The 26,897-nt window shown below is 40.7% G+C and overlaps 1 protein-coding gene across 16 annotated transcripts in view; it reads left to right on the top strand.

The window, feature by feature from the left end:
- TCF4 (transcription factor 4) overlaps window positions 1–26,897 on the top strand; it is a 568,596-nt gene that overhangs the window by 286,026 nt on the left and 255,673 nt on the right. The gene's annotated exons all lie outside the window — the stretch shown is intronic.

Here is a 26,897-nt window from a genome sequence, read left to right on the forward strand (position 1 = left end):
TCAGACTGCAGTACTGCAGCTTTACCACTCTTATACAGTATACATATACAGTATAAATATGGATACAGTAGACCTGCCTCATTATACTGGTACAAATTTCTTCTGTAACTGCAGCATTCATTCTTTTTAAATGTTTTGCTGTTGTTTTCTTCCCTACCACCACCACTTCCGGGGTAGACCCATTCATTTTAAGAAATGTTATGTGGCTAACTGTCTAGGTAACAGTATTCCTAGACGTAATCATTTATTTCCGTATCAAACAAATTATCATGGAACTGTAGAACTGTTCCCTTTGTAATTAGTTTTCTGTCCTGAGCGCTGTTCACTGTTGCATACATTAATAATAATAATAATAATAATAATAATAAATTTATTTTTGTATCCCGCCCTCCCCCGCCAAAGGCGGGCTCAGGGCGGCTTAACAACATTCCAGGTGGTTAAGGGTTAGGGAAACTTATTGATTAAAATGCAGTAAAAATATTTTTAAAACATGGCTGTAACACCCCCCCCCCACACACACACACACAAACAAACACACTGTGAGTACGTAGAATCTTGTAGAGAATTTGGCTTCTGTACAGTTTTGGCATGTGTCATACTCATGGTCCAAGATAAAGATTTGAAAATATGTGGGAGTCTCTTTGATAGCTCAGTAACCAATGAGTGTCAGGGAACAAACTCTAGAACTACACCTTTCATTCTTTCCTGGATGCACTGAGTGTTCATAGAGGGGGAAAGAGCAGGGTCAATGTAGCAAGGCCCATCCCTTACCCACACACATTGGAAAGAAAACCCTTTCCCTCTACATTTCACATTCACTATACATGCATAGATGTATATGCATAGTCAAAATGGTACATTTTCATTCACCATGGTATGGATAACCATGGCTGGGAATCTTGCCTCTTACCACCGTTCTTTTTTGCCATTCATCTCACACATTCTAAATGTTTGAAAAGGCCTAGTATATTTTCTTTGAGAGCCAGTTTGGTGTAGTGGGTAAGTGTGCGAACTCTTTATCTGGGAGAACTGGGTTTGATTCCCCACTCCTTCACTTACAGCTGCTGGAATGGCCTTGGGTTAGCCATAGCTCTGGCAGAGGTTGTCCTTGAAAGGGCAGCTGCTGTGAGAGCCCTCTCAGCCCCACCCACCTCACAGGGTATCTGTTGTGGGGGAGAAGATATAGAAAATTGTAAGCCGCTCTGAATCTCTGATCCAGAGAGAAAAGCGGGGTATAAATCCTCAATTCTTCTTCTTCTTTCCTGTAGTTATAACCTCATTGCTTCATTCATATGTTTTTATCAGGATATTCTGAACCATATTAGAAAATTAAAATGTTGCATTTAGTTTTTTAAAAAACAAATATAGCATATTAATGTAAAATTTATGAATACTGGCATTTTTTTTCCTAAGACCCACTGGGTTTGAATCTCTGGTCCGTAGTATTTAACAGTGTCTTCAAATGTTTTGCCTTGCATGGCCTGTTCTCAGTCGTTCTGCTAGTACTCATAAACAAAGGCAGAAGTTACAGGACATTCTATGCAAATTCTCTGTGCACAGCAGCAGCTAATCCTAACCTAATCACAGCCAATCAGGGATCACATAGGCAATATGATACTGCGATTTTACAGCCAATTAGAAAGGGCTTTGTAGTAATGTAATGAAGTCACAAATGAATGAGAGCAGGAAGTAATTCAGCTTTGGTTACATAGTTTACTGATTGATTTATTGTATTTTCATCCAGCCCTTCCTCCAAAGAGGTCAGCATAGCATACATCATTCTCCTCCACTTTATTTTTTCAGCAGCCCCTATGAGATTATACTGAGTTTTATACCAAAAAGAAGTGACAGGCCCCAGGATCACCAGCAAGCCTTATGGCAGAGTGAGGACTGGAACCTAAAATCTCCCAGATTCTAATCCAGCACTTAAATCATTAAATCAGGGCTTTTTTTGTAGCAGGAACTCCTTTGCATATTAGGCCACATACCTTGGCTGTAGCCCATCCTCCAAGAGCTTACAAGGCTTTTAGTACTCTGAGTCTCTGATTCAGAGAGAAGGCTGGGGTATAAATCCACAATTCTTCTTCTTCTTCTAATATGCAAATGAGTTCCTTCTATAAAAAGGCTGCATTAAATCACTGTGCTGTATTGAACAATCTTAATGGTGCTACAAAACGAACTAGGATGATGACAATGTTTCCTGGCCTCCCTTTGGATGAGGACATATTTGTGCATTATTTCAAAGTTCCTCAAGAAAAATCACTTAATTTGGGTGTGTGGCACACTTTTCAGTATGGGAAACTGATGTTTTAATGAAATGCGCCCCTCTCGTATTGGCTCAGTTCTAGTTTTGCAACTCACACACAGGATGCATATTTTTGTTTAATCATTAAAGGGAAAAACTGGTCATGTTTGCCAAATTTCATTCATAATTATAGAGCATAAAAGGTTGATTTGCTTAAAGCAAGTCCAGTTGTCCACTTTGTCTCATTCTTTGGGAATCTAAAATACAGCACCAGTTCATTCCTTTGCTGATGAAATGCAGCAGTGTTTAAACTGTGTTTAAACTGACAGAAGCGCTGGACGAATCCATCACACTGGCTTCATGTAGATCAGGGGTGGCCAACAGTAGCTCTCCAGATGTTTTTTTTTGCCTACAACTCCCATCAGCCCTAGCCATTGACCATGCTGACTGGGGCTGATGGGAGTTGTAGGCAAAAGATGTCTGGAGAGACATTGGTCACCCCTGCTGCAGAGATTCTGCTGTAGGTCTGTCTGTTCAAACCGTACTAAGTACCATTTGCAGCTATAGGACTGAGATGTGGAAGATAAAGTTTTTGTAGATATGCATCACTAGTTGGCTGCTGCTATTCTCATTTTATCTGAACACCTGTAAAATTTATTCTCATGGTCTGTATCTACCTTGATTTGTAAAGTTGTATTGTCAATATATCTAGCGCAAAATGCCGCATTACATGAGAGATGTGCCATTATCTTTCTCCATGGACTAACTGATGGTACAGAGAAGAGTTATGCACTTTGTCTTTCAGTGCTGTCAGATCCAAAGTCTTCAGCACATGCTGGAAAAATAACCAGAAAAATTGGTAACTGGAAAAAAGCCCATTAAAAAAAGCTTACAGAAAACAACCACGGTCATAAATGCTCACAGGAAAAAAACCCACATGGAAAAATGCCCACGTGAGAAAAAGCCCACATGGAAAAACTCACATGGAAAAAATGGAAAAGAAGCCTACATGGAAAGCCCACGTAAAGCACCATAGACATGTATAATTGTGGATTACCATTCACCTCCATTTATGAGAATGAACAGGTATTGCCTATATTTTATGTTGTTATTTTAAGATTAAAATATGTCCTATTCATATGCAACAATTTTGTGTTTTGAGAACATGGTCATGGGTTATCTGGAGCCCTCCCTGCACTCCCCTACCATACCGTCACTCTTGCTCTCCCCGCAGGTGGGGATGCGGTGGTGGGCCAGGCATAGTTGGGGAAGCGTGGTGGCAGATGCCAGCCTGGGGCACCCAAGGTCCTAGTATTGGGCCTGGGTATGCCACAGACTACCACTGGCTAATGCACAGGCAGGTCACCTAGAGGTGAAAAAGAGGAAATAGGAGGCACTACATGACATGATTTCCACTTCTGTGCAGAAATATGAGCAGCTGGAAGAGAAACTTAATTACTTAAGGAGACTAGCTAATTTGCAATGAAGAATTATATCTGAATTATTATTGTTGTTGTTTTTAATAATTGTTGCTTTTACTATTAGGGTTGGATAGTCTTTTGTCACGGTCACTGGGTGTACCACAGTGTATTTGTTAAAATACAAGTAAAGGGGAATTGAACTAGGAAACTGACTTATTTTAATGTTCTCTTACAGTTTTATTATCATAGTTTTAATAACAAAATAAGTAAATAATATTAATTATTTGAAAAAAATTAAGCCATATAGTTGTTCAAAAGCTGTGAATACTAGATACTACTTTAGAAAGCACTTTATACCAACATTAAAAAGGTCGACAAATTGTAAATTAATAAACTTAAAATATTTAATATTTAAAATATTTCTATGTAGAGATTAATTTCTTTTATTGTTTTTTCTTCTTAATAAAGTTCATTGATAACAAAATGGTTGCTTTTATTTCTTGTATTTTCTCTTCCAAACCTTTTACACTCAAGACCATTAAAGCCTTCTTCATGCAGGCCACTTCTGTATAGTAATGAATTAATGTACTAATAACACAGCAAAATTATTATTTAATTATATTTGATAAAATTACAACACAAATTGTTGTATGTAAATATGACATATTTTAATCCTAAAATATAGGTAATACCTGTAATGGGGATGAATCATTATCCACAATTATAAATATCTATGATGCTTTACGTGGTATTTTCCCATGTTGGCTTCTTTCAGCGTAGATTTTTTCCTGTGTGGGCTTATTTCTATGTGGGCTTTTTTCCTGTGAGCATTTATGACCATGGGGCTCTTTCTGTGAACTTCTTTCCTGGGGACTTTTTTCATGGAACCGAAAAATCATGGATCTCTTGTGTCACACATGGATGACACCAGAACCCATTCATGGCTTGAGCCAACATACTCCAAGAAAGTATGTTTTACAATGGTAAGATAGGTTGGTAAATGGATAATAATAATAATAATAATAATAATAATAATAATAATAATAATAATAATAATAATAATAATAATAATAATAATAATAATAATAATAATAATAAATTTTATTTATATCCCGCCCTCCCCGCCGAAGCAGGCTCAACATGTCCATATAATTATACAAGGGTTTATGGTTTGGTGGATGGATAGACATTATGTATTATTATTTTTCCTAAAAGGTGCCCAGTTGCCTTTTACAATTTGACATATTTCTAAAGCCAGATTAACCAGATTTTCAGTTTCTCTGTGGTTGGCTTTGAAACTTGAAATTTCTTTAGTTTTTCTTTAGAGGTTTTGCAGTACAATTCTGCCATTCTCCAGTCTGAGTTATTCTACTCTGAGCCCATTGATTCAGACTAAGAATGAAGTAACTATACCGAGGACTTGAGGTGTAAAATTTCTCAAAATGCTGAAGCCATGGAGGGAAATTTAGCTCTCTCAAGTGAGATAGCAAAAATCAAGGTATATGTGCTAATATAGCATGGGGTGCGCTAGATCTGTTTTCTCTCAAGTATTGGGTATGCTTGTACAACACAAAAGCATTTATAACTTTTAGATCCCATAAATATGTCAGATACTGCAATTTTATATGCTGAGTAAATTACGAATTATGCATTTTAAGTTGTTAAAGCAGTAACATTGGTTTAGGTTTGATAGGACAGTAACTATTGCATATATTTGCCAAATTACTGTGTATGTTTTTTTTCCTAGGGAAAAAATATTCTCAATTAAATGGTTGGAATTTTCATCTAATGCTTTGGTGAAATTTCTGCCATACCTCCTTCTGATCTTTTTTTCATCACCAGCAAGGTAGGGCAATAAGCTACTTGTTACCCAGTCTATGGTAATAAGTAGCATATTGCCTACCATGAAAGCCCTGCATAGTCCCCTGATGGCAGTTAGGTACCATTCTAGGCATAGAAACGTATCTCAGATTTAAGAGGTGTAAGTAGAGCATACCCACCTTGTCTTTTAAAAGCATTTCACTGATTTGAAAGGAGAAAACATTTCATATAAGTCCCCCCCCCCCCCCAGTACTCCACCAAATTTCCAATTTTTCTGCTGGGAAAGCTGCAAAATAGGCAGAGGAAAAAAAGGGGGGGCTTTCCCCCTGATTTTGCCCGCATTCTCTCCCTCCCTCCCCCTCTGGTCTTCACATCTCTACCTAGGACTGCACCACAACCAAAATTCAGATTCAGATGACCTAAATTTTACAGTAATCCAAATAATAGATTACAGAAATGTTTACCATAGTGCCTAGGCAATACCTGTCTTACAGAGAGGACAAACCGTATATAAGAAGAAGATGATATTGGATTTATATCCCACCCTCCACTCCAAAGAGTCTCAGAGCGGCTCACAACCTCCTTTACCTTCCTCCCCCACAACAGACGCCCTGTGAGGTGGGTGGGGCTGGAGAGGGCTCTCACAGCAGCTGCCCTTTCAAGGACAACCTCTGTCAGAGCTATGGCTGACCCAAGGCCATTCTAGCAGGTACAAGTGGAGGAGTGGGGAATCAAACCCGATTCTGCCAGATAAGAGTCTGCACACTTAACCACTGCACCAAACTGGCTCTCCAGTTGAAGATGAAGTAAAGTGCTCCTTGCAACAGAGCCAGTCAATTTTCTCATCAACAGGGTTTGAATTTGCTAAAGACTTCTAGACCCTTTGAAAATTAGTCAATCAGTCTAATCAAGAAACATCGGCTTTCTCAACAGACTTCACTCCATTTTATTTAGTTTTAAGTATGGATTTGCCAGTATGCCTGTCTGGGTCACAGCCCATATGGTTTTGTGTCTGTCCATACGGGAAGGTTTTTTTTTTTGGGGGGGGGGGTTGTATTCATGGTTCATATTTCATTGAAAATCCAGAAGGGCAGGAGTCAGTGTCCTTTGGGAAAAGGTGCAATCTACCAGTTACATTGGACTTCCCCAGTGTGATTTTTCATAGTTACATTGGACCTCCCCAGTGTGATCTGTTCATAGTTTTCAATTCCTCGCTTCTACAGTTAACGTGGTCCACCCAGCTGTATTATGGTGATATGGGGTCAATGATGGAGTAATGGTAAAAGACTAATTGAGGATTATTTTCCAGAAGATACCACACCAGCCAGATTAATGTTAGCCAAGCCACATCCAAACTCATTGCTTAGTAATCATAGGAAGCATTTGGCAGTGAGAGGAAATCTAAAATATTTGTAAGGGTCAAGCCTTCAGTATTTTTCATACTTAAAATAGGATCCAGCGAATCTATGGATCTGGCTGCAGTTCTGAGCCACAGATGACAACATGGAACTCTGTATAAGTTGCTGTGAGCTCTCAAAGGAAGAATGAGTGTAAATATAAACAAATAGACTTTGATTCTCAGTAAAGTTGAATTTGTAATTTCCTGAAAAGAGCTCTTCACTGAAGTTAGCTGATGAGACAGTTGTAGAAAAGATTTATTGTATGTGGCCATTGGCCATCACAATATAAGATTAAACACGATATAAAAAGTAATCAGACAGAAATAAAAAACTGTCCAATAAACAGACCAATGGTTTACATGGGGTATAATGCAACAATTATGACCTTAAATGCATCACTAAAATGATAAAATACAAACATTTAGGTTTAAACTGCTAAGATATTATAACACCATAATGCTGAGACAATATCTAAACAGTTAAGTTAAAAATATTGTAAATCTAATGAACCCATTTATGGTAAATACTATAAAATTATAGACGCCTAAAATAAGGGCAACTAATCTAAGGAGGCAGTTTTGGCTCTGATTTTTCTGGCAGCCAAGCCAAAAAGAGACACTCTATAGGTGACAAATGGATCACTATCAGATAACAAAGAGACCAATTTATTGGTGTCAGAAGAAAATTTACGCCCTGCTAACAGATTATCAATAAATTTGACTCTCTCCTCTTTGTACATGGGACAAAATAGAATATAATGGATTATATCCTCTAAAATTGTAGCTCTACAAATACAAAAACACTGAGCCATTGGGATCTGAAGATATCTTCCCTTAAGAAGAGCCATTGACATTGACTGGAAACGCAAAGATGTGAATGCCTTTCTGAGAATTTGAAATGAGATGTTCACTAAGTAAGGGGACCTAACGTGGTAGGACAAGAGAAGTTCAGGTGGCCATTATACATTAATATTACAGCATCCAGATGGTCTGTTGGTGTGGCAGTGTAATAGCAAAAGAGGGCTGTAATACCAAAAGAAAACTGTAGGCTCCCCACCATCACTCAAGCTCCAGTGAGAAGTGAAGCTTCCTTATGATAGACAGCTTCAAGTATAGACAGCTTCAAGAGGAGTTTGGATAAGCATATGGAGCAGAGGTCCATCAGTGGCTATTAGCCACAGCATATTGTTGGAACTCCTTGTGTTGGGCAGTGATGCTCTGTATTCTTGGTGCTTGGGGAAGGCAACAGTGGGAGGGCTTCTAGTGTCCTGGTCCCACTGATGGACCTCCTGATGGCACCTGGGGTTTTTTTTGTTTTTTGTTTTGCCACTGTGTGACTGGATGGGCCATTAGCCTGCTCCAACATGGTTTCTCTTATGTTCTTATGACTGCTTATAGGCCTGGCAGGTGTGTGATTTTATCCCCCTTCAACAATGGGGAGATAGATAATGTGAACTAGGCCGCTACACATTTGGTTATTCTTCCAGAGAGCTTGGTTAAAATTGGACTACCTGTGTATGGTGGCCTTTTCCTCAGTGAGCTTGCGCTAAAGTGTTGCTTCATGTGGAATGACTGTTTCCTCTTCATTTTTCTTTACTGCATGTCATATTTTGAATAGTCTGTGGCGGTGGCTGATAATTAAATATTATGAATAATCCTGTCAGCCAGTTCTCCCAAATTTACATGAATTCATGGATAAAATGTTTCCCAGATTTCACATATTGGACAAGACTTTTGAAAACATGTGGTTGGTTGGGGTGGGAATAGAGGATGAACACACCAACAAGGAAGTGACTTAACTGTTTGTTTTCTGTTGTCTCTATATAGTATGATAAACTGTTTTCTTGTGACATGCCTTTTCCCTCAGCCATTGGCTGAGTAATTGGGTGTCTAAATCCTATTGCATTGCTCATTGGATGTCCGATCCTGTTGATTGTCTAGGAAGGTGGTGAGCTCCTCTTCATTGGCAGTGTTCAAAATGTGGTTGGATGATTATTTGTCGGACATTCTTTTTGGCCAATCCTGTATGGAGCAGGAGGTTGGACTAGATGGTCCTGTCCAACTCTGTGATTCTATGATTGTACTTTATTTACACTATGTAAACCTCCTTGAATCTCAGTGAGAAAAGTGGGCTGTAAATAACAATAACAACAGTAGCAGCACGTTCAAAATGGTGATGATGGTGGTGGTGGTGGTGATATTGGATTTATATCCTACCCTAAACTCTGAATTTCAGAGTCTCAGGGTGGCTTACAATCTCCTTTACCTTTTCCCCCCACAGTAGACACTCTGTAAGGTAGGTGGGTCTGAGAGAACTCACGCAGCAGCTGCCCTTTCAAGGACAACTCTGCCAGAGCTATGGCTGACCCAAGGCCATTCCAGCAAGTGCACGTGGAGGAGCGGGGTATCAAATAAGAGTTCACGCACTTAACCATTGCACCAAACTGGCATGTGTACCAAACAGAACACACACACACATTCTGGCTTCTTCAGGGAAGTGTAAGTTGGTAAAGAGTTGCCAGCTAGCTCAGTTACACTAAACTGAGGACCACAGAACCATCAGAATAAGAAGCTAGGAACAGGGAGGAAATGGTTAAATTTTACATAATGTTTCAGCATAACTGACCAAATCCTTGGCAACCTGTCCTAGTTCATCTTAAATGTTTCTTTGATTCTTCCTCCTCTGTATTTAAGAGCCTATGCCACAAGTAGACATAACATGAAATAAAATAAAGGGTCTAGTGTAACAGATCTATCAATAGAAGAATGCATGAATAGACATCATTGTTCTAAATGGTAATGGCCATCAAATTAAGGAAAACGGCTTCTTGGTGAACTGTGAGCAAGAAAGGCCCAATTAAGGCTATTTCTAAATGTATGTGGCTCCTACAATTAAAAATATTATTAAAAATAAAGCAAATGAAAGTATAGTTGATAGGCAAACTCCTTAATTGTGATGCATTTGCTGAGTTTCCCTCTTCCATCGTTGGCCCTGCTCTGATGCCATATGGTCTAGCATGGAACATTTAACTTGTCAGATATAATGGATTGTCCTGGAAGCAGATTTTTGCTTTGAGCGCTCGACTCCTTTCTTGCATTTCACTCTCAGCTCCAGGCTGCAGGATGAAGGATTGTGGTGGAAATGCAAAGAAGAGACACACAGTTGATTCCCCTTAAGAGAGTGACCTATATGCCACAAAATTTTACCCGCGAACAGAGGCATTATCCTTGTCACTGACCCTAGCAGGCTGCATGTCAGAACCATTTAAATTTGTCCGGACTTAACAGATTGTGCAAATGTTTCAGAAATCAAGTGCTTAGGAATAATAAAAGCTTGTCATTTCAACTTAAGCAGCAACGTTGCAACTCACATTGGCCAAGCAATGAATATTATTTACTGTGATCTACATGTAACCTAAGCAGTCTGCTTTGTAGATCTTGGGTGCATTCCATTGATCCTTGCTGTTTTACAACCTCCTTTTCTTTCGGTGGAGTTTGCATGGACTGACATGGAAAGTTCCATGACCGTGTGTTTATTCTCCTAATTAAGTTGTCTGTCAAGATTACTTTAAAAAGGTATATGTGTGTGTGTTCTGTGAGAAAGAGACAGACCGCTATTTCTGTTTGGCATATCTTTCTCACCAAGTGTTTATTAGGTGCTGAATAGAATAGAAAACTGCTGTGGTACCCATCCAGAGGACTTCAGTCAGCATGAGATGAAAAATAAAGCAGGTAGGCTGAGACAAGAGTGGAATTAGTGCTTCCAAATAATTCCATCTTATACAAATGTTTAAGAAGAGCCCCGTGGCGCAGAGTGATCAGCTGCGGTATTGCAGTCCAAGATCTGCTCACGACCTGAGATCCCGGTGGAAGCTGGGTTCAGGTAGCCGGCTCAAGGTTGACTCATCCTTCCATCCTTCCGAGGCTGGTACAATGAGTACCCAGCTTGCTGGATGACTGGGGAAGGCAAAAGGCAAACCACCCCATTAAAAGTCTGCCAAGAAAACGTTGTGATGTAATGTCACTCCAGAGTCGCAAGCAACTGGTGCTCGCACGAGGGACTACCTTTACCTTCACAAATGTTTTAAGAGTATTTCTGAGGTCTGTTGTGGTCAATGAAAAGGTGAAATTTCTGCAGGGTCTCATCTGTATTCCATATGCGGTTCTTCCCAGATGGATCCACTGAACTTGAAGCATTCTAAGCATTTCTGTAGAGCAGTGACATTATAGCTCGTGATGCCACCTTAAAATATTGGCTCAGTTGAAGGATTATTGCAGCTTGCACTGAGCAGATGACCCCTGGATCCTCTTCAGCCGGTGCCACCAACACTAGCTACCCATGCAGTGGCAAAACAACAGTAAAAATAAAAATCACTCTGCAAATGAGTAATATTTTTAAATGACTGACCAGCATGTGGACTTTTAGTGCCAACTCTATAAGCCAAAAGTATAACGCAAGACACTGTTTTTCTGTTATACCAGCTAAAAGTTATTTACTTTGCCAGAAAAAAAAACAGTAACAAAAGACTTAATGTGAACTGCTTTGGCGAATACAGAAAAAAACGTTCTTCAATAAGAAGTCGTCATTGGTTGGCCGAAGTGCAATGAGTGTGCCGTTGAAATTCAACAGATTTCATAGTGAAAATAAGAAACCTTAAGATTTGTCTGAGGTAGTTACAATTTCCCCACAATGTAACCAAGACTATGCTGAAATTGGGGATTTCCATATTTTACATACCTTTGCTAACGGAGGAAGAACCAGGCCTCGAGTGTAACTATCTTATTAGGCTATGGATGCCCTCTGCTGGATAATACTAATTTGAGCCTTCTTGATGAATTATAAAGTATCCCATTGTTCCTACCAGGCTAGGTAATGCTGAGCTGAGTGGTCCAATGGTTTCATGGAATATTACATTCCACCTTGTAGAACTGAATCCTGAAGGACTGAAGGCATAAGATTTCCTTCAGGGTAGGCCCTGGCCATACCCTGACTGAAACATGCTTAGATTCTGTATTTGCTTTTGAAAAATGTTTAGAGAAACTGTGGTATATCATTAGTCGTAATGTTAACTGATTTGTCTTTTTGTAAGCTTTAAAATATCAGCGCAGGGCTCTGTCTATTAAACTGTCATAGTATCCAAGCACACCAGGAACAAAACATTTATTTTTATTTTATATAGTAGTCTTAAAGTTTCCAGTGCTTAGTGAAGAGGTGGGGAACCTTTTTTCTGCCAAGGGCCATATGGATATTTATAACATCATTTGCGGGCCATAAAAAATTATCAACTTAAAAAACAGTGTTCCGCCGAGGGAGAATGATTCAGGCCAGCAAGATTAATGCAACTAATTGTTTTTCTATTTGAAGTCATGTGGGGAGAGCCTAATCTGGCACACACACACACACACTTGGCCCACCGCCCTCAGCAATCCAGGTCTTTTTTATAGAAAAAGCCCAGCAGGAACTCAGCATATTAGACCACATCCCCTAATATTACCATATTAGGTCACACACTCATTAGCATATTAGGCTACACCATCTGGGATAATCAAGTGCAAACTGAACTGTGACAGTAACTTTTCCAGGTTCTGCAGCAATTCTTGCCAGCCAGCCAGGCCCCAGGGAGGCTGCCACACAGTACATCTGGGCCCTGTGATCCCTGCTGGGCCCTGGGGAGGCTGCTGCACAGCGCAGATGGGCTCCATGATCCTCACTGGCCAGCCAGACCCCAGAAAGGCTGCCACATGGCTCGGTTCGGCCCAGCAATCTCCGAGGGCCACACCAAGTGACCTCAAGGGCCATATATGGCCTTTGGGATGGAGGTTCCCCACCCCTGGTTTAGTACATTTCCTGATCATCTATATACAGTTCTAGATGTATCAGTTGTCATAGTTTGCTGTGGGAAGATTTGTTGATGTTTATAAAGCGTTCTTCTCTAGGTGAAGAGCAGTCATTGTGGACAAGCTTCCTGGAATGCTGGCATCTACCGGTTGTTTCTTTGTAATGTGTATTGGTTTATTTATTTATTATTTATTATATTTAGCTTTTATACCACCCATTCCACAGAAAGGGTCATGGCGATGCACAACAAACCAAAATCATATCATACAGGTTAAAACAGACAGAAGCCACAATAAAATCCCTGGCTGAAGGAGGCGAAACTAAGTTTTACCAGGACCAGGGCCTTCTCGGTGACAGCACCAATGTTATGGAATACACTCCCTTATGAGATCTCATCCAGTTCTGTAAGGCCTGTAAAACAACATTGTTTCAACATGCTTTCAAGAACTAAGGGGAGAGTGCTGCCAGCTGCCTAGAAGCTGGGTATATTTATATTACTTGCACTTTTGTGAGGCATCAACCTAGGCTAATAGCATATCTGGAAACTATGAGAAACCATGAAGAACTATGGGCCACCATCCATTTATCTATTTATCTTATACATTACATATCAGCAGATATAGCACCAAAGAAGTTAATTTTATATATTATGGTTTTAATAATTGCTTAATGTTTTATTCTAATACTGTTTTATAATAGGTGATTGCATTTTATGATGTTAATTTGCTTTTAGCCGCCCAGAGCCTGTTCGCAGGGAGGGCAGGATACAAATAGAAATAAATAAATAAATATTCCATAATAATAAAAGTTCTTAATCCCATAATAGCAATACAGGGGTTTTTTTAAAGAAGTGATCCAAATTCCTGTTGTGCTACCACCTTGTAGGGGGTGGAGGGGTGAGAGTGTTGGACTGGATGGGCCGTTGGCCTGATCCAACATGGCTTCTCTTATGTTCTTATGTTCTGGCCAGATGGACACTGTTGTTGTCCTCAACTAAATGCCTGGTGGAACATCTCTGCTTTGCAAGCCCTACAGAACTGTAGTAAGTCCCGCAGGGCACAGATGTTGCTTGGCAGAAAGTTCCACCAGGTTGGGGCCAGAGCACTAAAAGCTGTAGGCCTACTTGAGGACAGCTGGATTTCTCATGGGCTGGGGACCATAAGCAAGTTCTTATCCGCTTAGCATTATGCTCTCCAAGGGGTATATCAGGAGAGGTGGTCCCGAAGATACACAGGTCCCGGACCATTAAGGGCCTTAAAGGTTGAACTCTTAGTTCACATGAGTTATTATTAAGGTTCAACATATCTGTCCAGTTACCTGTATGAGCTGGGAGTATGCCCATAGATTAGAATATCTCCCAGAATCCTGTGCAGCATGCAGGGGTTCTTATGGCAAATGCTAAGCAGTATCTTTAATTGGGTTATTAACCGAGTAAAAGTGCCCTGTGGTGCAGAGTGGTACTGCAGTCTGAACTCTCTGCTCACGACCTGAGTTCAATCCCAGCGGAAGCTGGTTTCAGCTAGCTGGCTCAGGTTGACTCAGCCTTCCATCCTTCCGAGGTCGGTAGAATGAGTACCCAGCTTGCTTGGGGGGGGGGGGAGTGTAGATGACTGGGGAAGGCAATGGCAAACCACCTCGTAAAAAGTCTGCCGTGAAAACGTTGTGAAAGCAATGTCACCCCAAAGTCGGAAACGACTGGTGCTTACACAGGGGACTACCTAAAAGTGTCACAGCCGTGGCAAGAGTGCTAGTGCATGGAGGTGTTTTTCTCCATTGAAATAAGGGAAAAAGTCCCAGCAGGCAAATGAGTTTTATACAAGAGAGCTGAGAGTTGCCAGCACTAGAACTTGGAAACATGGGAATGGCACATTGCTGCCTCATGTAGTACAGCCACATCACTTTAAAATGGCATCACTTTAAAAAGGTCAAGGTAGAATCTTGAGAGTCCTTTGAACTGCAAGAAGATCAAATCAGTCAGTCCTAAGGGAAATCAACCCAGACTGTTCCCTGAAAGGTCAGACGATGAAGCTCAAATACTTTGGCCACCAAATGAGAAGGGAGCACTCTGTGGAGAAGACCCTGATGCTGGGAAAGACAGAAGGCAAAAGAAGAAGGGGACGGCAAAAGAGGAGATGGCTGGACAGCATTACTGATGTGACTAACACAAATTTGAGCAGACTTTGGAGGGTGGTGGAAGACAGGAGGGCCTGGTGTGACTTGGTCCATGAAGTCGCAAAGAGTCGGACTCGACTGTATGACTGAACAACAACACAACAAAGTTATCCGTGCAAGGACTAGTTGTTTCCGACTCAGGGGTGACATCGCATCACGATGTTGTCATGGCAGACGTTTTACAGGGTGGTTTGCCATTGCCTTCCCCAGTCATCTACACGTCCCCCCCCCCCCCCGCCCAGCAAGCTGGGTACTCATTTTACTGACCTCGGAAGGATAGAAGGCTGAGTCAACCTTGAGCCAGCTACCTGAACTCAGCTTCTGCCGGGATCGAGTTCAGGTTGTGAGCAGAGCTTGGACTGTAGTACTGCAGCTTACCACTCTGCACCACAGGGCATCACTTTATGTTGTGTTAAATTACTTGTTAAGGTTTTGCTAATTTGTTGCCCCCGGAGCTTGCCTTAAAACAACAGCAAGGATCACAGATTAAAGGGAGTTGTTGGTTCTTCTAAACCAGCAGTCCCCAACCTTTTTGGCACCAGGGATCGGTTTTGTGAAAGACAATTTTTCCACAGACCGGGGAGGGAGGGATGGTTTTGGGATGATACCATTGTGCACTTTATTTCTGTTAGTTTGGTGTGGTGGTTAAGTATGTGGATTCTTGTCTGGGAGAACCAGGTTTGATTTCCCACTCCTCCACTTGCAGCTGCTGGAATGGCCTTGGGTTAGTCATAGCTCTCACAGAGCTGTCCTTGATGGCTCTTTTACAAGGCTCTTTTTGTAAGCTCTTGGAGGATTGCCTACATCAGGGGTGTGTGGCCTAATATGCAAAGGAGCTTCTGCTAGAATTCCACCCCTGGGTATATAAGAAGTATATGAGATGGAAAGGCAACAGCCAAAGGCTAAATGAGAGACCTTTGGTATCGGACATTCATGCTGAGATCATAGAATCTCAGAGTCAGAAGGAGTCATACGGGCAATCTAGTCCAACACTTTGCTCAATGCAGAGTCAACCTAGAATAGGGGTGTCAAACATGCATTTTGGGGGCCAAATCAGGCCCCCAGACGGCTTCTATCAGACTCCCAAGCAGCTGACTATCATCTGCTTCCTTCTCCCTATATCTTGCTTCCTTCTGCATAACAGTTTGCTTTGCAAGACTTGCTCAGTCGCACAGGAGCTACGGAGCAAAACCTTTATTTTCTCCATTGCCTGAGGCTACTCCCTTGGGGAGGAAGGGGGGAGGAATAGCTTGGTTTGCCAGGCTCTCTCAATTGCACAGCAGAGCTACTGAGCTAAGCCTCTTTTCCTTCTATTAACTGAGACTCCCCCCCCCCCCCCCGGGGAAGGAAGGATCCTATGGGAGAAATACAAAGAAAGCACCTTTAAGACCAATGAATGCTAATGTTTTAAGCATGTTTTAAGTTTTTTTAAAAGTATATATTTGTGTTCGTCTGTGTTCTTTATAAAATTTATATCTCTGCTACCTAATCTTATATAGGTAAACACCTAGTCCAACCCGACATGGCTCGGCCCAACCCGACATGACCCGATGCAACAAGGTCTCATTTCTGTCAGATTTGGCCCTGATAACAAATGAATTCAACACGCCTGACCTAGAGCATCTCTGACGAGTGTTTGTCCAGTTGCTGCTTAAAGTCTGCCGGTGAGGGGGAACTCTCCACCTCTCTAGGTAGCTGATTCCACTAACGAACAACTCTTCCTATAAAAAAGTTTCCCCGAGTATCCTTTGCATTCTTTATTTAAACCCATTATTATGAGTCCTTGCCTCTGCTGCCAGTAGGAACAGTTCCCTGCCCTCCTCTAAGAGACAGCCCTTCAGATACTTAAACAAAGCAATCACGTCCCCGCTCAGCCTTCTCTTCTCCAGAATGAACATTCCCAAGGCCCTCAGCTTTTCCTCATAGGGCTTCTTGGTCTCCAGGCCCCTGATCATCCTCGTTGCTCTCCTCTGCACCCACTCCATTGTGTCCACATCTTTCTTGAAGTGAGGCCTCCAGAACTGTACACAATACTCCAGGTGTGGCCTGACCAATGCAGTGTATAGTGGAACTATGACATCTTGCAATTTGGATGTTGCACAGTTGCTTCTCCATAAGATACATACTTACTTCTCCCTGAGTGATATCTGCTGGGTATCCTCAGCTTTATTTGCATTGTGAGAGGGGGGGATAGTTCCTTTGAGACAAACGAATTTAGAAGTCTATCATAGAGGTAATAAGATTTCTTTAACCCCTGGAATATAATTGCTTTAAAGGCCATTGGAAAGCAACCATTTCTTTTTGTTTTGTTTAAACACTTAATTGAATTACAGGAGCTTGTTACATTTGTATTGTTCTCAGTTCCTGCACTGGCTAAATGCACTGTTTCCTGTCCAGTGTATTCAGAACTGTTTACTGAATATTTCTTTTAAGAAATGGTGTATTGTTTGAACACTGTTTAAGGCCATAATCCTCCCCAATGCTCTGTGCTTGAAACAATATATGTACTTAGTAATTGTTGAGGGTGGTGTTCCCTTAGGAAACCTTGACTAGTCGCGGCTGGAAGAATACTCAAAGCTGCCAGCTTTCAAATATCTAGACACAAGCCTTCCACAGGGCTGGGGATAAAGGGATTTTTTTAAAAACATAAGTGTATTGGACGAGGGGTTGTTGGTTGGTTTTGTGGGGTTTTTTGTGACCAGATGCCTGGGATTTTTCCAGTCCCGCTTTTCATTATATTGGATGTAAGGAAATATTGTTCAGACAGGAAGTGGCAAAATAACTTGTGAACATAACTTGGGATAGTTACACAGATGTGGTTATTTGTCAGTGAATCCCTAGTTCTCAAATGTTTACTGCTTGCCTAGTAAGTAGTCCCAGAGTTCACAAAATCCTGGAATATTGTAGCCTCAATAGAAATGTTCCAGAAAAGCTGTGATCTGTGCTATTTGGAGTTAATACTACTGTGGGACATATACCCCAATTCCTAATTTGGGCAAGAATTTTAAGTCCATCATTTTTGTCCGCTGCTTAATTAATTAGACTTTTGACTACTCCCTTATGCTTGTCATATCATTCATTTTCATGACCCCAGATCTGTAAGCTATGACTCGTATCCCTTGACACCTAGGATTTTATCAGTGTAGCCGAAATTATTGAAATACTGGGCACATTAGGCATGAAGATACCTCTGTATGGATTACTAGTTACGGGAAATAGTAATTTGGGATCAGATGTAGGGTGTGTATTCGGTAGTGGTTAAGACCCAGATATCTTGGAGACCTAGATTCAAATCCCTGCTTGCCTTGGAACTTGCTAAGTGACCTTGGGACAGTTGCTCTCTCCAGCCTCACACTTCCCAAAATTGTGAGAATAAAATGGAAAAGGAGAGAACAATGTATAATACCCTGGGTTCAATCAATTAATCAAGCGCTCAACCAATCAAACTTTTAACAGCATAATAATACAACAAAATAGGGATAAACAGTCCAAGAGCTAGACACCCAAAAATGTAAAGGTCACCACCAACCAGATCCCACTGAAATTAAAAAGGCAGAGCATGTAAACAGAATAGAGCTATACAGGGGTGAAATTCTAGTAGGAGCTCCTTTGCATATTAGGCCACACACCCCTAATGTAGCCAATCCTCCAAGAGCTTACAAGAAAAAATCCTTATAAGCTTTTGGAAGATTCGCTACATCAGGGGTGTCTGGCCTATTATGCAAAGGAGTTCCTGCTAGACTTCCACCCCTGGATCTATATATTGTATTATCTAGTCCTTAACTTCCATACACATGACAGAAACTCAGCCACCCAGAAAAGGAGAGAACAATGTATAATACCCCAGGTTCTGTGGAGGAAAGGTGCTATATACCACTGTTTGCTGTTATGTCCAAACCAGCATATTGTGTTGCATGCTTTCCCTACAAACCAGGATTTGTTTTGGGAGGGGGAGGAGATTTTTCCCCAGTTTTCTATTTGTGTGCAAGTGATAATTGGCTAGTTCAGAGGCTGTGACAAAATACGATTTTCCAAAACCCAGAAACAACTAATTGCTCACAATGAAAAAGGGGAGGAGGTTTTGGGTACCAAACTTGAAGCTCTTTGTGCTTCACAATATAGTGCCAATCCATGGTGTTGTGTTATGTATGGACCAAATTTTAGCCCTTAAAAAAGAGATGGGCATATAATTTGTTGTGGGGAACATGCATGTGCTTTCTGGTTATTTATTTTTTTTAATGAAAGTATAGCAATTTTCTCTTTTGGAATTTTAGTTTATCTTCTCTTCTCTTCAAGACTTGTCCAAGTATCAACTGATTCCAAGCTGACCTAGTGAAAGTTAAGAAAAAAATACCACAGAGAAGAGGTTCCAACCCAAGTGGAAGTTTTGAGTGACATTCTATTTTCTCATGTGCCACACATAATAATGCTGCTAGTCCCCCAGTCTTATTTTTAGTGTTTAACATGAAAATTCACAAGGCTTTTTTTGTAGCAGGAACTCCTTTGCATATTAGGCCCCACACCCCTGATGTAGCCAGTCCTCCTGGAGCTTACAGTAGGTCCTGTACTAATAGCCCTGTAAGCTCTTGGAGGATTGGCTACATCAGGGATGTGGGGCCTAATATGCAAAGAAGTTCCTGCTACAAAAAAGCCCTGAGAATTCACACTGCTCACTGTGTGGTTTGCAAGTATCAGAAATACAGAATTACTTAGTGCATGGCATTCAGAAAACTATCCGCCTTTGGGGTTGCCATAAGTTGGCAGCAACTTGATAACACTTTCTACCATCACAGAAGTACCCTTTCATTAAGTGCAGCTTTAAGGGTTTCATTTCCTTTGTTCTGTTAAGCTCTTCAGAGCACATTGCATTGGCATTGTAATGTGTCTTTAGGAACCATCAATCTTTACAGCATGTCAGCATATGCACTAAAGACTTTAATTCTATGAAAACAACATCTTTCTTCAGTATTTTTCTAATTCTCTTGAGCGTCTGAACTTCTTGTAGTGTCACTAAAGTTGTTCTGCTACCTTTGTTTCTTTGGCTATCCTTACACAGTGATTCGATCCAGATGTCACATAGCCTGATCTGTAAACTATGGTTTGCAGGTGAACCATAATTGTGCACCATTCATTTCCTTCCTTCCTTTCTTCTCCCCTGTCAAATGCAGACTGATTTTTCTAACCATGGGTTTTGGTGAGGTTTTAGAACTGTGGTTAGTGAGTTTTTCAGGAATTGGCTTTGAATCATGGACTGGGTCCAGACTGAAAACTTGGGGCGGTAGCCTCCTATTCCAAAGTAAGCCAGCAAAAAGAGAAGCACCTTGGGGGTGGTCAAACTGTGCGTGTCCTGCTCCTGGGTCAGGGATGGGCCACGCATGCCCTGGAGGAGCGGTCAGTCTACTCAAACACTTAAGCAGTGCTTCCCAGGTGTTCCCAGCCATTCAGCACCTGGCCATTTGCTACCACTTAGGAATTGGTAGAATTTTTGGGGCGCTTCTACAACATAAGAACATAAGAGAAGCCATATTGGATCAGACTAATGGCCCATCCAGTCCAACACTGTGTATCACACAGTGGCCAAAAAACCAGGTGCCATCAGGAGATCCACCAGTGGGGCCAGGACTACTACAAGCCCTCCCACTGTGCCCCCCCCCCCCGCCAAAGCACCAAGAATACAGAGCATCACTGCCCCAGAAGAGAGTTTCAACAATACACTGTGAATAATAGCCACTGATGGAACTCTGCTCCATATGTTTGAGGACGTCGGAGGATGGGAGCGGGATGGTCTTCAGATGTTCATGTCTGGACTTTTTAAAATCTGTCTGGGGGCCCATCCCTGTGTTGCCTCAAACTGCTGGTTTGGACCCAGCCATGGTTTTCAAACATACTACAAACTGTGGTTAAAAAGCATTATATGTATTAAAAAGCAATTTCATAGTTGCTTCATTCAGTTTTAATAGAACAGATCAGGAAAGCAAGGAAGGAGTTTGCATATAAGGAGGAGGATTGAGGGTGTAGGTTCACAGATATTTTATGGTTTTAAACAATTTATTAATAACATATGGTAACAATATCTAATTATATCATTACTATCCCTAACCCATATGATATTTTTCTAATCACAGATATTTTATGAATGGTTCTAACTATGGTTTGGAGATAAGATTTTTTTTTTAAATTACTGTTGGAATTAAGCTAGCGTTAGACTGAAATTGAGTTATGTTTTAAACAGTTGTTGTATCTATATCTAGTGTTATGTTTTTGGAGTGTGGCTGCAGTTGGGACCAGTAAAACAGCATATGCAGTGCAAGCCTAGGGGAAAGCAAGTTTGGTGTAGTGGTTAAGTGTGCGGACTCTTATCTGGGAGAATCTTTAATGTGCATGTTCATCTTCAATGTCTGATAGATATAAGAGCTAGATAATATTTTAGAGAAATTTAAGAACATATCTAGAAAAAAAAAGTCAGAATGTCTACTTGTGTAACCTACGGAGGTCTACTCAGAAACCTACTCAATGGAGTTTACTCCCAGGCAAATGTTTTTAGGAAGAAGAAGAAGATGAAGAAGATGATATTGGATTTATATCCTGCCCTCCACTCCGAAAAGTCTCAGAGCGGCTCACAATCTCCTTTACCTTCCTCCCCCACAACAGACACCCTGTGAGGTAGATGAAGATATTGGATTTATATCCCGCCCTCCACTCCGAAGAGTCTCAGAGCGGCTCACAATCTCCTTTGCCTTCCTCCCCCACAACAGACACCCTTGTGAGGTAGATGAAGATATCGGATTTATATCCCGCCCTCCACTCCGAAGAGTCTCAGAGCAGCTCACAATCTCCTTTACCTTCCTCCCCCACAACAGGCACCCTGTGAGGTGGGTGGGGCTGGAGAGGGCTCTCACAGCAGCTGCCCTTTCAAGGACAACCTCTGCCAGAGCTATGGCTGACCCAAGGCCGTTCCAGCAGGTGCAAGTGGAGGAGTGGGGAATCAAACCTGGATCTCTGATTCAACATATAGTTTTGCAGGTGTAAGGGGTTCCTTAGTTTATTGATTTATTTCATGTTATGGAAGCTCTACGTACCATTAAAATGAGTATGGAATTTGCTGTTCTCCTGCAGTTGCTGCTTTAGGATGATGTACAGTTGGGCAAGTAATGTTGCGTTGCCGTTTTCATACCTGTCATATCAACCATTGTCATATGTAGTGTGGTCACATTTTATAGAGATACTCAATAGATGGGACTGGGCAAAACTGGGCAAGTATGCAGCAGGAGCAAAAGCTGTGTGCATGTGTTTGAGGGCAGTAGAAGAGATTGGCTGAATAAATCAGTATAGAATCACTACAGAAATATTAGTGTATGACAGTAAAGAATCTAAACTGTGTGCTAAAAGAAACTGGCAAAGTGCTCTTTACTTTGTACAAGGCATAGATCCAGGTGGGCAGCTGTATTGGTCTGAAGTTGTAGAACAGATTTGGAGTCCAGTAACATCTTTACGGCCAACAAAAGTGTGTTGTCTTAAAGGTGCTACTGGACTCCAACTTTGTTCTTCTACAAGACATGTGATGGGAGCAGGAAAATAAACATTGTGGCTTTGAAGCATCTGAAAGCCATTTAAGAACGTAAGAAGAGCCCTGCTGAATCAGACCAGCATCCTTTCCCACACAGTGGCCAAGCAGTTCCTCTGAACAGCCAACAACAGGGCATAGAAATGGATGTTGCCTCCTGGCTATGGGGTTCAAAGGCTTAGCACCATCAGAGAGCAAAGTGCATATGTGCAATCATTTCTCAGTGGTTTGAATCTACTATTTTTAACATGTGATTAGTGCACAGTGGTCCAGAAGGGTGGCGGTTATTCTGCCAGTTTGATTTAAGAGAGCCAGTTTGGTGTAGTGGTTAAGTGTGCGGACTCTTATCTGGGAGAACCAGGTTTGATTCTCCACTCCTCCACTTACAGCTGCTGGAATGGCCTTGGGTTAGCCATAGCTCTCGTAGGAGTTGTCCTTGAAAGGGCAGCTGCTGTGAGAGCCCTCTCAGCCCCGCCCACCTCTCGGGGTGTATGTTGTGGAGGGGAGAAGATATAGGAGATTGTAAGCCGCTCTGAGTCTCTGATTCAGAGAGAAGGGCAGAGTATAAATGTGCAGTCTTCTTCTTTTCAGGCGTATGTCTTCACCTGCCACCATAGCTACATGAGCCTATAGAATAGAGGTGCTGATGTTGTGGAGAAATATGATTCTTCTTCCCTTCACTTTTTTGGTTGGATAGATGTTTCTTTTTCATTGCATGATAATTTTAAATAACAGGTGATCTCAGCAGAAGAAATGATGACGCAGTAATGAAATCAGAAATGGTACATGAGAGAAACAGTTCTCAAACCAGAAAGCTAAGAATTGAAATGCACTGATTTTTAGTTGACCTCTCCCATCGCCATGGCCTCATCGAAAGCAAAAGCAAAGCTGCAAATTTGGGAATATTTGTAATTGTATCTGGATTTTGCAGCTTGAGCTCAGCTCAGAATTTTAAGATGTAAGATCAACATGAATTGTGAAGCCAAATTCGTCACAACAATAGCCGTTCTTCCATTTCCCTCCACAGACAGAAAGGAATATGCCCTGTGTTCTTATTTTCCATGATGGCGTAAACACAAGGTGCCCTATCTTTCAGAGCAAAGGGGAAAAAATTATGTGTGAGAGTTGGATGACTTGCATTTATTCTTTTGGAAGTTGCTTAAATTTTCTACTTAATTTGATTAATTTTTCAAAGCACACCATGGAAAGGCAACTGGCTTCTTCACTGATTGACTGGAAATCCTATACTGCTTCCTTTTTTTCCCTTTCTCTTTATTACAGTACAGCTCAAATGTTTGCAGATGCATAGTGCACACTCATTTGAGTTCAGTTTAGAAAGCTTCCTTTATTACATCTCTTGGATGCAAGGATATGGAAAGGAATCTTTGCAGTTCAGCCTGTTCTTCTTTGTATTTATTTTGGGTAGTGTGCATTCTGTCCATTCATGTATTTTTTTTTTTTTTTAATGAATGATATACTGGGAATTATTCTGATGGACAGTAGATGCTTCACAGGATCGGTTTCTCTTGGGAAACAATGATTTGGTTCTCAAGTAAAGACTGATCTTTTGTTTTAGCAATTGTTATGATATTTATGTGCGGTCCTTTTGGGTGAGAAATTATTAATTGGGTGTTTGACAATCGGATGTTTTTATAGGTTGGTTTCTGATACTTTCCCCCTCCCCATTTATACAAAAAAATTACTAATGGATACATTTTGGGTTTTTTTTAAAAAAATATGGACAGTAGTACTCCATGCAGTAAGAGACTTGAGCGATTAATGCTACCCTTATGCCTCTTTTGAGTAGTTGTAGCCATGGGGCTTGGCACGGCCACCAATGTCTTTGTGCCAAAAAATATCCGCAGCGGCTGCCGCATTCTAGTATACTGGAGGGTCGTCTCGAAAATTCCGCAGTGAGTGCGTCGAGTTTCTACATTGCTGTAGATTCTTCCTCTTTTAAGATAGATCCTCTACCTCCTTAAAAAAAAAATAGACAATCATTCATACTGCTTCAGTTGAGAAATGCATATTCTAGACTGCTGGATCCAAGCACCTGAGAACGCTTGAATAATGTACAGTAAGTGCAGAGATTCTGTGTGAGCCCTGTTTTCATTCATGCCCACAAATAATTATTTAAAAAGCCCACTGTAGGATATTATCAATCCTCTTTCAAATTTTATTGTCTGAAACAAACGTGCCGGTGAATTTTAAGCAGAAAATCAACATAAAGAGTGTAGCTAATTTTAAATGGACAGGGTTTTGTTTTTGTTTTTTAAAAAATATTTATTTATTATTTATTTTAAAAAGAATTCCTTTCTCCATAGAATGAAATGGCAGTACAAATGTTAGATCCATCACGGCAATTGACCGTATGTGATTTCTTATGATTTTTTTTTGGTGATTTTTTTTTTGTTTGTTTGTTCTCAATATTGTTCTCAAGGTTGGATTTGGGAAGGAAAATAAAGACAGAATAAAAAGTTAAAGGCTTACACGACCAGAATGAAATGTATTCACTCATGATCTCCTGAGCTATCTTTTGGGTGGTAAAAGTGGATGCTACCGATGAAATCTTTACAAGGAGCATAATCCTTAAAAAAAAAAAAAAGTCAGTCTCCTGCTGGTTGCTGTGTCTCTTTGGTACCTCACAGCCTTCGACAGAGTCCTGGACGAGTGCCCATTGATGTCATGGAAACACTGAAATTACTGAGAATGATTCATGTCTGTGCTGTTCTCTTATCCTCCCCCACACAAATAGAAGTAGATTTTTAACCCTGACAACTTGTAATTTGCAGTGAGTTTATTTTTGTATCTGGATAAATATTTTTTAACAACTGAAATTAAAATGAGGCAGTCAGTAAGTGATATGATAGTAAGGAGGAGGAGGAGGAGGACAGGTATTCATGGGCGGTGATGGGATTCATTTGCCGATCTCTTTGTGCAGTGGACTGAATTTGTTGGCTTTATTCCTGTCCCCTCCCCCCCCCCCACACTTAAAATTTATTGTTTCTCTTCACCAAATAGCTTTGAAGGAAGTTGGTCCCGTCCCATAGTTATAGAGTGAATGAAGACTTAACTTTTTTTTTTAAACTTTCAAGATCATTATTTTTTTCCTGTTTACTCTCTAGTGGAAACAGTCAAGATAGAATCGATCATTATCACTACTGCTATTTAATATAAAAATCAAATATGTTAGATATTTCTATTAATTGTTGTTTGTTAGTAGTGTGACCATTAAAACCTCTGTTCGTGAGTCCTAGATAAGATGTGTAGGACAGTTACTTCGTACTTTGTGTCTGCTAGTAGACCTTCCTTCCTGTTCTTGACTGTGACTCTCAGGCTGTGAGTTCTTTTGGCTTGTGCTTCTTGGCATCCCCAAAATTTAAATACCTGTTGGAAGAGGAGAAGCAAACTCAGCCAGATCTTATACATCTGCTTCTGGCCAGCCAGCCCGGTCTTCCCCACTTCCTCCCCTGCTTCTGGGTACAATATCACACTTGTTTTTTCTTGTAGCTTACATTCCTTTCCACAGACTTTGAATATAAGAGGTTCCCACTCAGTGCAGACCCTGAACTTCTAACCAGAAAGAGGAAATTGAATACAAATTTTATGTAATCAAGTTAACATATGGAGAGGGCTATGTTAAAGAGTTGTGAAATAGCTACACCCATAATTTTACAATGAGACTTTTTTATATTATAAAGCCATCTAGAATTATGTGGAAACCCAGCTATATTGGACAAAATATATTACATGGCATTTTGTATGCACACTTTTGTTTTTGCGCGTGGGTGTTTTTTTTTTTTTTAATTTTCATTCAGCACTGTCTATAGGAAACAAAATTGCAGTTTATTTACTCCATCCCCTTTAGTTGGGGGGTTAAATGCAGGAAAAAATATTACAGAGGTTTAATTTCCCTCAGTTAGCTGTATGCGTATGGCACTATGAGTCTGATATTCCAAATGAAATACCATTCACTAAAATAAAAGGGCAAAGTGCATGTCTTTGGTAGTACTTGCAATTAAATGATTCATTTGCAAAGGTAATGTACTGTACAGTGGATAGCCTCCTATTGCAATTTACTGTATGCCTGACTGGGAAAATAACTTGGCCTCTACATTATATTATATTGTTAGACCCAAATACTAGAATTGCTGTCCACCAGCAGATAGAACCTGTATGGCTCAAATATGAAAAGATATCTGATCACTAACAGCCCATTTTTTTGCCTCTTTTCATATTAAGCCATTTTATCTTAATATCTCTAGTGATCTTATGTGCTTCTAATAATTGCAGATGTGCCCTTGGCCACTCTGTCTTAATCTGTCACTTTCTTATCATAGTCTTAATCACCTGGATGGCTTTCATGCTGTCTCTCCGGCTTCAACACCCATTATTATTCTTTGTTTTCCTCTTCGAACATTGCTGCTGCTGGTTGC

This window comes from Heteronotia binoei, chromosome 4 (genome assembly GCF_032191835.1).
Source record: "Heteronotia binoei isolate CCM8104 ecotype False Entrance Well chromosome 4, APGP_CSIRO_Hbin_v1, whole genome shotgun sequence".
Taxonomy (NCBI): Eukaryota; Metazoa; Chordata; class Lepidosauria; order Squamata; family Gekkonidae; genus Heteronotia; species Heteronotia binoei.